The 12454-nt window shown below is 49.4% G+C and overlaps 1 protein-coding gene and 1 long non-coding RNA gene across 4 annotated transcripts in view; one reads left to right on the top strand and one right to left on the bottom strand.

The window, feature by feature from the left end:
- Window positions 1-23: 23 nt before the first annotated feature.
- The window catches only part of LOC113427046 (hexosaminidase D-like), a 48581-nt gene continuing 36150 nt past the window's right edge, over window positions 24-12454 (top strand). The window contains exon 1 of one of the 3 annotated variants that reach the window (XM_087973125.1): window positions 24-48. The gene's annotated coding sequence lies outside the window, so the exon portion shown is untranslated. Of the gene's footprint in view, window positions 49-8160; window positions 8613-12454 lie in introns of those variants that run through there. The other 2 variants (XM_026689513.2, XM_087973126.1) reach the window with 2 other exon arrangements.
- On the bottom strand, window positions 7699-9710 carry LOC148129636 (uncharacterized). The gene is made up of 2 exons (XR_015750849.1): window positions 9450-9710; window positions 7699-7865 (listed from the first exon to the last, which is right to left on the bottom strand). It is a non-coding gene; the product is annotated as an uncharacterized LOC148129636 (long non-coding RNA).

Genomic DNA, 12454 nt, shown 5'->3' with positions numbered 1-12454 from the left:
TCGCCTTACGTCCCCGCAAAAGAGCGCCCTCTGGCGAGGCGGCACCCGGTAAGATTCGAGGCTTTCTCGTGCGATTGGCTCTCGCCCTCGACTGGGCGGGGCCTCGAAGATTGTCTGATCCAATGTTTCTCGGAGGTAGGCGGGCTTCAACTACGTGCCTGTCAGATGAGGAATTCTGGGAATTGAAGTCCACGCGTCTTCATGTTGCCAAAGTTGAGAAACACTGATCCATCCAACTTTCTTGGTGCACTGAATGGCCATCCATCCTCTGTTGAATCCCCTTTTGCGAAATTAGGCCTATCACTTCCTGTGGCAGCTCTGTGCCAGGTTTCTAAACCTGGAAATAAAGGAGAAACTTTCTGACAGAACAATCAACCCATGGAACAGAAGTTGCCTTCGGAAGTTGTGGGTGCGTCATCACTTGAGACTTTCAAGAAGAGATTGGACTGTCCTCTGTCAGAAATGGTGTAGGGTCTCCTGCTTGGGTGGGGGGGTTGGACTAGATGACCTACAAGGTACCTTCCAACTCCCATTATCTGTTATCTGTTAAACTTGACAATTAAGAATGGAAGGGACCTTGGAGGTCTTCTAGTCCAACCCCCTGCTCAAGCAGGAGACCCTATACCATTTGAGTCAAGTGACTGTCCTTCTTAAAAGCCTCCAGTGGTGAAGCACCCACAACTTCCAAAGTCAAACCCTTCCACTGGTTAATTGTCCTCCCTGTTAGGAATTTTCTGGAAATTCCAGGTTGCTTCTCCTTGATTAGTTTCCATCCATTGTTTCTTGTCCTGCTCTCTGGTGCTTTGGAGAAGAATTTGATCCCTTCTTCTTTGGGGCAGCCCCTCAAATACTGGAAGACTGTGGTCATGTCACCCCTAATTCTTATATTCTCGGAAACTTTAAAACTTGTGAACTTGAACTCCCAGAATTCCCCAGCCAGCCTCTGGGGAATTCTGGGAATTGAAGTCCACAAGTTTTAAAGTTGCCAAGTTTGGAGACTCCTGCACTAGGGCATGTTTCCTGATGTCCAACTGAATTTGGCTTCCTTGTCAACTGGGCACTTCTTTCACGTTTTCTGAAGGCTTCTGACCTGGCTTCCACAGGTCACCTTCCACCTTCTGCTGGGAAACAGCTCATCTGGCTTCTCCCAGTTGTTCCTCCTCCAGGCCAAACACATCCAAAGCCTCTTAATTTTTCTCAGTACCTTTCCTTCCAGGCTGCTCATTGCCCTCCTAGGTCTCCCCTGGACGTCTGTAGTTTGTCACTGTCCTTCCTGAATGGCAGGACTCAGAGGTGGGTAGTGGTTTAAGGGCTGCCATCACGTTTGCCTTGAGTTGGGCTTCAATGTGTACTTTGCACCTTGATCATCCCAGCCATACAATCTGGAACCTGAGGATATGACCAAGATGACCTCTTATCCCTGTGATGGCGAACTTATGGCACACGTCCCTCTCTGGGGGCACGCATGCCATCACCAGCTGCTCTTCTGGTTTCCAGCACACACATGCACACCAGCCAACTGGTCTTCATGGGCACCGAAGCACCAGAAAATGGCCTGAAAAATGGCCAAAAAGGTGAGAGCATTTTGGGGGCCATTTTCCGGACTTTTTTCAGGCTGTTTTTGTCCTGAAAGCACAAAAAACAGCACGAAAAATGGCAAAAAAACAGCAAAAAAAACCAAAAACAAAAAAAAAAACAGGCATGCACACACCAGCCAGCTTGTCTTCAGGTTTCCAGCACTCCAGTGCGCACATATGCACTCGTATCCATGCACGTTCTAGTTTGGGCACTCAGTGCCGAAAAGGTTAGCTATCACCCCTTAAGCGTAACTCATTGACCCTTGTATTAAATTTGTTTGGTGGCAATTAAACATCTTGATCGGTAAAGTTTCTCAGTCCTTTGAAAGTTATCAGAGAATGTTCCCTTCTTGTAATCAACTCTTGCAGCCGTTTGTCAGTAACCTTCAGGGTATCGAAGGGGTTGCAAAACACCTTGAGGTCATCTAGATAGAACAATCCTCTCTTGTAATGTACTGCCACAATTTGGCCATCCAGCCTCCATTTGAACACCTCCCGAGAACTTGTTCTATGTTCTAAGTCTGACCACTGCAGAATAGCAAAGAGCAACACTGTGCTTCTTTTGATGTGGTCAAGGATCCCGTGTTAAACGTTTATTTGTGGCTGAATCACTCCTTTGGCTCCTAGGCAACTTGGGAGTCAGAACGATATCCAGAATCCTTTCCACGTGTGGTCTATCCTGTGCAGTGGTGAGAAAAAAAGACTCACCAGTCAGAAAATTGACAGAGTCATGAAGTGAAGCAGCAAACAATTTATTATAAAATACGTTCTTGCAAGAGTAAGTGGCTAGCAAGTAGGCCCACCACACCCAAGAATAGATTTCGACAGCTTTTTATTCCCTCAACCCAAAGCACAGGTTCCTTCCCTGCTGCCCCCTTTGACAAAGGCTACAAGGTCACAATCTTCTCGGAATGCCCGTTTCCCCTCTCCGTGAACTTCCCCATGTTTAACCTGCCTCCCCATTTTTTGCCCAGTTCCCCTTTTTCTAGACTACCTTTTTTTTATCCCTTTTTAGATTTATTTCTTAATCTGTATTTGACCCCCTCACATCCTGGTCGTAAATTATTTCAGCTCCTACCCTCAAAACGACGCTATAAGGCACTGCACATCAGAACAACTAGACACAAGGACAGTTTTTGCCCGAATGCCATCACTCTGCTAAACAAATAATTCCCTCAACACTGTGAAATTACTTAGTAAGACTGTATTCCTATTATTCCTCTCATCCTTCCTATTACCTATCTCTTCCACTTATGACTGTAACCGTGTTGCTTGTATCTTCACGATTTATATTGTTTTATTTGTTTTCCTACTATGTTTTGATTGTATATTAATAACATGTATGATTTGATTGCTTATAGTAACCTATGACTATCACTAAGTGTTGCATCTTATGATTCTTGATGAATGTATTTTATTTTTTCTTATGTATACTGAGAGCATTTGCACCAAAGACAAATTCCTTGTGTGTCCAATCACACTTGGCCAATAAAGAATTCAATTCAATTCTATTCTATTCTATCCGAGCAGCATAGGCATAATAAATTGAGGCAAGCAGTTAATTTATCTACTATATGCTAGCAGCCAGATTGTGTGGTTAAAACTGTCGGCTAATCTGTTTGCACAAGTTGACTCGCCTGTCAGAATAGCAGACCCTTCCTGTTTTTCAGTCTTGATCTTTTTGCCCTTAATGTCCCAATGTTCCACTGAACTTTTAAAGACACATCTCTCAAAAGTTGCTTTATTTGCAAAAATAACACTATTTCCATTGGTTTCTGACACAGTCACTTCATGCCTTTGATTTTTAAATTTATTTATTAAATTTATATCCTGCCCATCTCGCTGCCATGCGCTGGGTAATATTTTTCCTACACAAATAGAGAGCTGCAGATTTGTCTTTGTCGAACTCCATCTTGAAGCTACTATTCATTATTCCAACTTCCTCGGTTGTCTGGAAACTTGTTATGGACCTCCAAGGTGTTTGTCCTCCTTCCAATTTCCTAGACTGGAGCCACTCAGTGCTTTCATCCAGCTCCACACAGGGCCAGTGACCTATAACCAGCTCTGAACAGCAAGGAGGGAGAGCATCAAAATGACCCTGTTTGCATGCACACATAACCCTGCAGCCTCTATTCCAGGGCTCTCCAAACTATGCTGGCTGGAGAATTCTGGGAGTTGAAGTCCACAAGTCTTAAAGTTGCCAAGTTTGGAGACCTCTGCTTTATTCCGACCACAGAGAAAGTGAAGTCATGTGTCCTGAAACAAACCAAAAACAGATCCGGTGCCCTGTGCACCCTAAATGTTGTCATGTAGGACCGGTATAGCTAGATTTAGCTAGAGAAACCCCATGTCTCTGAAAAACCTTCATTCTTGGGCCTCATATCCTTGCCCTAAAATCCCTTGAAGACTGCCATAGCATTATTGGTGATAGCCTTGGCATCAGGCCAGCAGTTGTTTCTCTGTTAACTTCCTGTTCCTGTTGCAGATTAAATTATCTGGAAAGTTTGCGTACTTAATTACCAGCCTTATCTGTTAAAGTCAGAAAGGTGAAGGCTTTAATGTTTTAATCATAGAGTCATAGGAATTCTAGTCCTGCTTAAGGCAGGGATCCTTATTCCATCCTGCACAAAAGTTTCTCCAGTACAGTGATGGTGTAACCCACAACTCTGGGAGACAAATTGTTCCACTGATTCATCATTCTTACTCTTGGGAAATTCCTCCTTATTTCCAAAGTGGATCTCCCCCTGACAAGATTCCACCCATTGCTTCTTGTCCTGTCCTGAGGTACTGTGGAGAGTAAATAGACCCCTCTCCCCTGTGATAGCCCTTCAAGTATTGGAAGACGGCTATCCTGTATAAAGTGGTACCGTCACTTTTTGTGATCTTGATGCTATCCCCTCTGTTGATGCAGCCCAGAACTGCATTAGCTGTTTTGGCAGCTGCAGCCGTATTCCAAGTGTGGTCTCACTAGTTACAGATTAACAGAGTTGGAAGGGACCTTGTAGATCATCTAGTCCAACCCCCCCACCCAGCAGACCCTACACCATTCCTTGACAGATGGCAGTCCAGTCTCTTCTTGAAAGCCTCCAGTGATAAAGCTCCCACAACTTCCAAAGGCAACTTCTGTTCCATCGGTTGATGGCTCTCTGTGTCAAGAAATTCCTCCTTATTTCTAGATTGAATCTCTCCTTGTTCAGTTTCCATCCATTATTCCTTGTCTGGCCTTCGGGTGCTTTGGAAAATAGCTTGACCTCTTCCTCTCTGTGGCAGCCCCTCAAATATTGGTCCTTCTCTTCACTAGACTAGCCAGGCCCAGTTCCTGTAACCATTCATCGTATATTTTAGCCTCCATTCCCATCATCTTGGTTGCCTTTCTCTGCATTTTTTTTTGAGTCTCAACATCTTTTTTATAGTGTGGTGACCAAAACTGGATGCAGGACTCTAGGTGTGGTGTTACTAAGGCTTTATAGAGTGGTATTGGTACCTCCCTTGGTCTTAATTGTATCCCTCTTTTAGTTGGGAGAATGAAACTTGTAGGAACTTCGGGGCAGGGTTTACATCCCAGGGTACGGGAGAGCCGACAGATGTGATCTTGGAACCAGTGAATGAAATCTTTCAGAGCTGCTGGAGCATGGAGGAACTGCCAAAGGACTGGAAAAGAGCTAATGGGGTTCCAATGTTCAAAAAGAGAGCAAAAAAGTGGATCAGGGAAACTACAGACCAATCATCCTGACATCAATACCTGGGACGATCCTGGAAAGGATAATCATGCAACAGATTTGTGAGTATCCACAAATGAACAAGGTAATTACTGGCTTTGTTAAAAATAGGTTGCGCCTGACAAACCTTACTGCCTTTTTTGATAAAGTGACTAAATTTATGGGATCAGAGAAATGCTGCAGTATACTTGGAATTCAGTAAGGCATTTGACAAAGTAGATCACAGCCTATTTCTTGATAAGATAAAACAATATGGGATAGATAATGTTATATCAATCACAATCAATTGGAGAGCCATGACTGTCAATGTAAGCCAGTTGCCAGGTAGCTGAAATGTGACTTGTAACCACAGGGATAGGTGCAGCTGTTGGAACTTCAAAACTAGGTCATAAGTAGCCTCTCTCTCTCTGTGTGTGTGTTTGTGTGTGTGTGTGTGTGTCCATCGTAACTTTGAACAGTCACTAAGTGACTGGTCATTAAGTGAGGATTACCTGTAGTAAAATTTTGGTCTGGCAAGATTCTGTCTCTTAGTGCGACCAAAGCAAAAACTGAACTGATTGTTCTATGTCATTCCTGGGCTGCGTCTCCAAGCAATCCCTGAGAGATCATAGAACACAGCATAACAGAATTGGGAGGGACCTTGGAGGTCTGCTAGTCCACCCCCTGCTTGGGCAAGAGACCCTATACCATTTCAGACAAATTATTGTCCAGTCTCTTTTCGAAAGCCTCTGTGATGACCCGTAGTCTCTCAAAATAATCCAAAACCCAAAACATATATTAAAGTCCAGTAAGGCCTTCAACAACTTCACTGTTTTATTAGGCACAGTCTAAAGTCACAAAAGTAAATAATGAGGCAAAAAGAAAACCAAACAAACCCCATTGACGAGAGTTCCGAAGCAAGCCAAGATAACTTATCATAAACTCCAGGAAAATAATTGAGGAGAATCCATGGGAAGAACACCAGCAAAGATTGACTCCTGCAAATTCTAACTGCACAGTTGCAAACTTATATACATAACTCCCACCTGCAAGCCACAAGGAGGATCATAGTAATCTCCTCCTGAGTAGACCTCGCTTTTCCCTGATCCTCTCCTCCCTGCGTGACCTAGGATGGAGAGGGGATGGGCCTGGGTCCTCCTCTGACTGCTCAGCCGGCCTCTGCCCTTCCCCAGCCTCCTCCACCACCTCTGGAGCCCACACTCCCACTCCCTGTTGGCTGTTCCTCCTCTTCCTCAGAGTCCGACTCCACCAGGGGCACGGCAGCCTCCAGTGATAGAACACCCACAACTTCTGAAGGCGAGCCGTTCCATTGATTGATTGCTCTCATTGTTAGGAAATTTCCCCTTAATTCTAGGTTGCTTCTCTCCTTGGTTAGTTTCCATCTGTTTTTGTTGTTTTGACTTCTGGTGCTTTGGAATATAGTTGACCGCCTTTATAGAAGCCTCTCAAATATATTGGAATATGGAAATCATGTCACCCCTTGTCCTTTTCACTAGATTAGATACACCCATTTCCTGTAAACATTCTTAGTTATGTTTAGCCTCCAGCCCTCTAATCATCCTTGTTGCTCTTCTCTGCAATCAGAATGCTGCACCACCTTGTCTCCTGTTTCCAAATCTAGAAGGAGATCAACGTCAGTAACATCAAAAGAAGCAGAGAAGTCTAGGAAAATGAGCAGAGTCATGCTTTCCTTGGTAATTCCCAGAGATCATTCATCGGGCCAGTTAAGGAAATCCCAACCTGTAGGCTGCCTTGAAATCTATCTGTAAATTAGCCTTTTTCCAGGCCTGCCCACAAACTGAAAGTAATTGAAATAATTGAAAATCCAACTCTGCTAAAATGTATTTATATTTTACATTTCTTAACCGCTCATCTCTATCAAAAGCTTTACTCCAGTAATCAGCTGAACGTAGTATTTCTGAAATCCTATATACATATCAAACCCAGAAAGATACAAGACAACGGCAGGTTTATGATAGATGCATTAATAATGAAAAGGCAGTAGTAGTATTTTTAGCTTTGACAATTTGGAGTGGACCTCCTTTTAGAGGTCATAGACAAAATGCATTTAGAAAAACCTGGCTGGAGAGAGTATGTATATAGATAGATATACACTCTCACATACTTATTTATACTCTTCAGCCAGGGTTTTCCTGGAGTGATCAGCTTACCAAGATACACGTGGATAGTGATAAGAACAAATTTTCCCCAATATTGGAAAAGTAAATCCTTGTTCACAATACTAGACTGAGAGAGCAAAATCAGAAAAAAATGCAGCAGCGGCAAACCTAACTGCGTGGTAACAGAAGTTTAACCAGGTTAAGCTGGAGTGACATTTGCATTGGCAAGTTTAAACATTTGGAACGGAGCTTCTAAGAAAAAGACACAGGAGACACAACAAGGAAAAGAGGCAATGATTTAATGTAAGGGTCCCCAACCTTGGCAACTTTAAGGCTTGTGGACTCCAACTCCCAGAATTCCCAAGGCCAGGAAAGCTTTTAATGGATACGCGCAATAACCTTCCTCTTCGAAGAAAAAAATGCAAATAACCCGAGTATTGATTGGGAACCTAGAAGGGAAGGAGAAAACGCGCCGTTCAAAGCATTTCCTTGCATTGCGTTTGAGTTCGATTTCCGACGTTGCTTTTAAAGCGCTTTTAGGCATCTCTATATATTTTTATAATACTGCATGCATGTAATAAAATAGCCCCGCACCCTTGCAGGAACCGAACCGGCCAAATCGGGAGAGGGTGGGCCGCGGGTGGGGTGCAGCAGCCCCCGGAAGGGGGTCCGGGCGGGGGAGGTCTGCACCTGCGAGTCGACCCACCCCGCGTGGAGTTCCCTGGACTGGGGCAGCCTTGGGGGCGTCCCGCCCCGCCCGATCCTGCGCCTCCGCTGGCTGGACTCGCTGGGGCTCAGCTGGAGGGGGGAGCTTGGGGCCGTCCACGGGAGCGGCGGGACTTTGGCCCAACGTGGAGGAAGGCAGGAGGGAGCCGATCCCGGGGGCCGCGGACTTCGATCTCAGCCTGGAAGAGGCCGGGCTCGGGGGCTGCACAACGGGGGAGCTAGGCTGCCGCTGGGCGGGGAGGCTCCACCAAGCCAGCCCGCGCCGCTTCCTCCTCCTCCTCCTCCTCCTCCGGGCCAGTCCAGCCGGGGGCGCGGAGTGTGCCGGGCTAGCGGCTCTTCCTGCCGCCTTCCAGGGCGGGGCGGGGCTGCTTCTGCCTGGCTGCTCCGCCCTCCAGCCGGCAACGCCGACCGAGCCCGGAGCGGAGCCGCCGTCGCCGCTGCATCTGCCAGCTGCACCTGCCCCGGCTCAGGTAGGGCTGCAGCGGCGGTGCAGGATTCGCGGGGGCGCCGCTTGTCGGGACGGCCCTCCCGAGCGGGGCAGGAGGGCAGACTGACCAGTGGGGGCCCCAGGGCTGGGGGCGAAAGCAGCAGGAGAGGAGGGGAGAAGCGCCGGGTGGGGGAGAGAGAGAGACTGGCAGCTGTGCCGAGATTCCAGTCTTCCAACGGCCCTGAGCGCGGGGGCGATTCATTGAGGAATCCCCGGAGGCGAACCGGCGCCTCCCGTAAGGTGTGGAGGCTGCTGGGTTGCGAGGCCGGGCCGCCGCCTCCTCCTCTCCCGCCGCCGCCGCCGCCGCGGGGCCTCTTTCTGGACCTGCGTGGCGTTAGGCGCCCCCGGGCTCCCTGCTGGCGATCCTGCCGCGCTGGCTGGCCAGGCTGTTCCCCCGCGGGGCGCCCCGGTTGCAGCTCCACCCCGGCCGGCTGCAGGTGAGCAGCCCGGGAGGTGGGCGCCGGAAGGGGGATCCTTTCGGGCGACGCCCGTGGCTCCGCATCACGTGGCCGTCGGAGGGTCCCCTGGGCGGCCCCCTCCCCAAACGCAGCCCCCTCCCTCCCCCCCCCCGCGGCCCCCTGGGCCGTCCACCTGGGCAACCTGGTTGGGGGGCGGCTGAGCTTGCTCCCTTGGCCTGCCCGGGTCGGAGTCGGCTTCTTGGGGTGGGGCCGAAAGAGCCGCCCCTGCGGATCCACCTGGGGCTTCGCCGGCCGGAGGGATTTGGTTTTGCTGAGCCATTCAACCGTCTTTAGAGGACGCCCAGGAGCCGCGGCTCTTCCCCTCCCTTCTTAGCCGGATGCTCAGCATCCTCATCGCCCACCTCTGCTCGGCCGGTTCATTCACCCGAGAGCGGGGGACTTAGCCAGGTGAAGCAGCAGCGGCAGCAGCGGCTCCCAAGCCGGGCTGGGGTAGCGGGGCGGGACCGTGGTCCAGAGGCTCGCGGTCCAATCAAGCGGGAGTGTGCAGTCTTGGAGCCGGTTCTGCGGCTTCCGGCGGGGACGCCTGGTTCCCTTCTCCATTTCTGCCCCTTTTCCTCTCGGGCGAGCACAAACGCTGCTGCCCGGGTTGGGGAAGTCTCTTCTCCGCTGCGGGCTGAACGTTGCGCCACAATGTGGGCCAAAGATTTGTGTGCACAACGTTCATGATGCACGGAGAGGGTGGAACTGGCTTTTGAGGCTGCAGTTCTGGGCCTGGAGGAGAGTCACTGGGCAGCTATGGTGGCACTTGATGGCAGGGCCGTCTTAGCAGCGTTATGGGACCCGGGCAAAGCAGTTTCCTGGGGCTCCCACGACAACTACTCACAGGAATAAAAATGCAAGGGGTCGATAAAATTAAACATAGATTTGCATGTTCCTATTAATACAAAAAGGTAGTAAAATGTAATAAAAACGTTGCTGTATGTATATGATACAAGGTGCATTGAAGGGTTAACATACACAGGTTAGTATGGGGCCCCTATGCTTGTGAGGCCCACAGGCAAGTGCCCATCCGGCCCCTGTGTTAAGACAGCCCTGCCAATGGGGGTGATTTCTGCTGGGTTTGGGGCTGATATAACAGACGTTTTGCCTTATGGTACGCACGGAGTATAGCAGATGTACCATCAGTGGAGGTTTCCAAAAAGAGACTGGACAACCTTTTTTATTGGGATGGTATCAGGTCTCCTGCCATGAGCAGTGGGTTGGACTAGAAGATCTCTGAGATCCCTTCCAGCTCTGTGACTCAACACTAAACATGCTAAACTCGCTCAACAAGACCTGTTTAAGTCACATGGCTACCCAAATAAATAAATAACAATAGCACTTCTGTACCGTTTTACAGTGCTTTTACAGCCCTCCCTAAGCGGTTTACAGAGGCAGCCTCTTGCCCCCAACAACAACCTGGCTCCTCATTTTTACCCACCTCGGAAGGACGGAAGGCAGAGTCAACCTTGAGCCTGGTGGGATTCGAACTGCTAGCTGTGGACAGAGTCAACCTGCAATACTCACTCTAATCACTGCACCAAGATAGCATCCTTCCTTCCTCTTACCTTCCTTCCTGCCTTCCCCTCCCTCCCTCCTTAGCAATAGCACTTAGATTTATGTACCACTTTACATGCTTTCCAGGCCTCTCCAAGCAGTTTACAGAGTCAGCCTCTTGCCCCCCCCCCCTCCCCCCACAACCCAGGTCCTCATTTTTACCCACCTTGGAAGGACGGAAGGCAGAGTCAACCTTGAGCTGGTCAGGATTGAATTGCTGGCAGAGTTATCCTGCAGTACTGCATTCTTACCACTGGGAAGGAAGGAAAATAGCAATAGCCCTTTGTGGTGCTTTCCAGCCCTCTCTAAGGGGTTTACAGAGTCAGCTTCTTGACCCCAACAATCTGGGTCCTCATTGTACCCACCTCGGAAGGACGGAAGGCAGAGTCAGCCTTGAGCCTGGTGGGATTCGAACTGCCAAATTGCAGGCAAATCACGTCCTGCCCGGTTCACACTTCAGGCTAAGAGAGTCAAGTGGCAGGTTGTTTGAGCCCAACTCTGGCCAGCCCCACTTTAACCTTCTCTGGGTGTGTGGCAGAGATGGAGCCTTTTTTGCTTCACAGACTGACTACTTGCTTGTAGGTAGTGCTTAAACTGATGGCCATAATTGGGGGGTCAAAATTTATGTTGCTAACTCAGACAGTTGTTAAGTGATTTTTACAACCTGTTTGCGGTGGCTGTTGTGGCTGACAGTTGTTATAAGTGTATCCCTGCAGTTCTTAAGTGAATCATGTGGTCCTGGAGTGAACCCAGTTTCCCCCATTAGACTTTGCTTGTTGGAAACTGGGTGTGCACCTGGCCAGTGGCAGTCATGTCATCTCAGGAGGCTGCAGCCACCCAAAATATATGCCAGTTGCCCAGTGCCCGAATTTTGATCATCAGTGACCATGGGGAGGGTGCAATCTTTATAGCTGTGAGGACCGCTCATAAAAGTCATTTTATTCAGTGCCGTTGTAACTTTGAACGGTCACTAAATGAATGGTTGCTAGCAGGGGTGGGCTTCAAACATTTTAGCAACGGGTTCTCTGCCCGGTTGCTGGGTGGGCGTGGCCATGGTGGGCGTGGCCTAGCCGGCCTCCTGCACCACGATGGGAAGGGGATGTTTTTGCCCTTCGAGGGCTCCAGAGGCTTTCCTCGAACCTCCAGGAGGGCGAAAATGGCCTCCCAAGGCTCCGGAGGCTCTCTGGAAGCCAGAAACGGGCCCATTTTCGGCCTTCCCGAACTTCCGGGAGGCCTGTTTTTCGCCCTCGCCGAGCCTCCGTGCACGCCCTGCACTTGCCTGCATCCAAAATGGGCCGTGTGGGGACCCCGGGGAGGGGAGGGGAGGGGTGGGTGGGCCGAGCCAGGAATGGGATTTGGGGGTTCTCCAAACTGCACAGAATATTAACTAGGGGCTCTCCCGAACCCCTGCGAACCCCCAGCAGCCCACCCCTGGTTTCAAGTCAAGGACTGCCTGTTACAGTGGGCGAAGCCATCATGTGGCTTGTTTGTCCTCGGTTTAGTGCTCACCCTGCCCCTGTGATGTGCTGGTGTATTTTATATGTCGGTCAGGCATCATCAGTTGGCTTGGCATGATGGGCATGTTCACCTGTGGGTACACGTATACCCCACCTGAGCTCCTCGGCGATTCCCCTGGTGTTGAGGACCTTCGTGTGCTCAGCTTCCCAGAGGACCCCTCTCTGCCCCCACTCCTCACTGCAAGGGGCCAAATCAGGGGCAGAAAGTTTAGAGGGGCAGAAATGTGCCATGGACCTTGCATTGCACGGGTGAAGGGCCCCTGAATGGGGTCTTTCTGGGCTGGTTCATCTCC

The sequence above is a fragment of the Notechis scutatus genome, chromosome 12 (genome assembly GCF_049901735.1).
Source record: "Notechis scutatus isolate UNSWTSFEM ecotype Mainland chromosome 12, rNotScu1.2, whole genome shotgun sequence".
Lineage (NCBI taxonomy): Eukaryota > Metazoa > Chordata > Lepidosauria > Squamata > Elapidae > Notechis > Notechis scutatus.
This window is presented reverse-complemented; position numbering and strand designations above follow the sequence as displayed.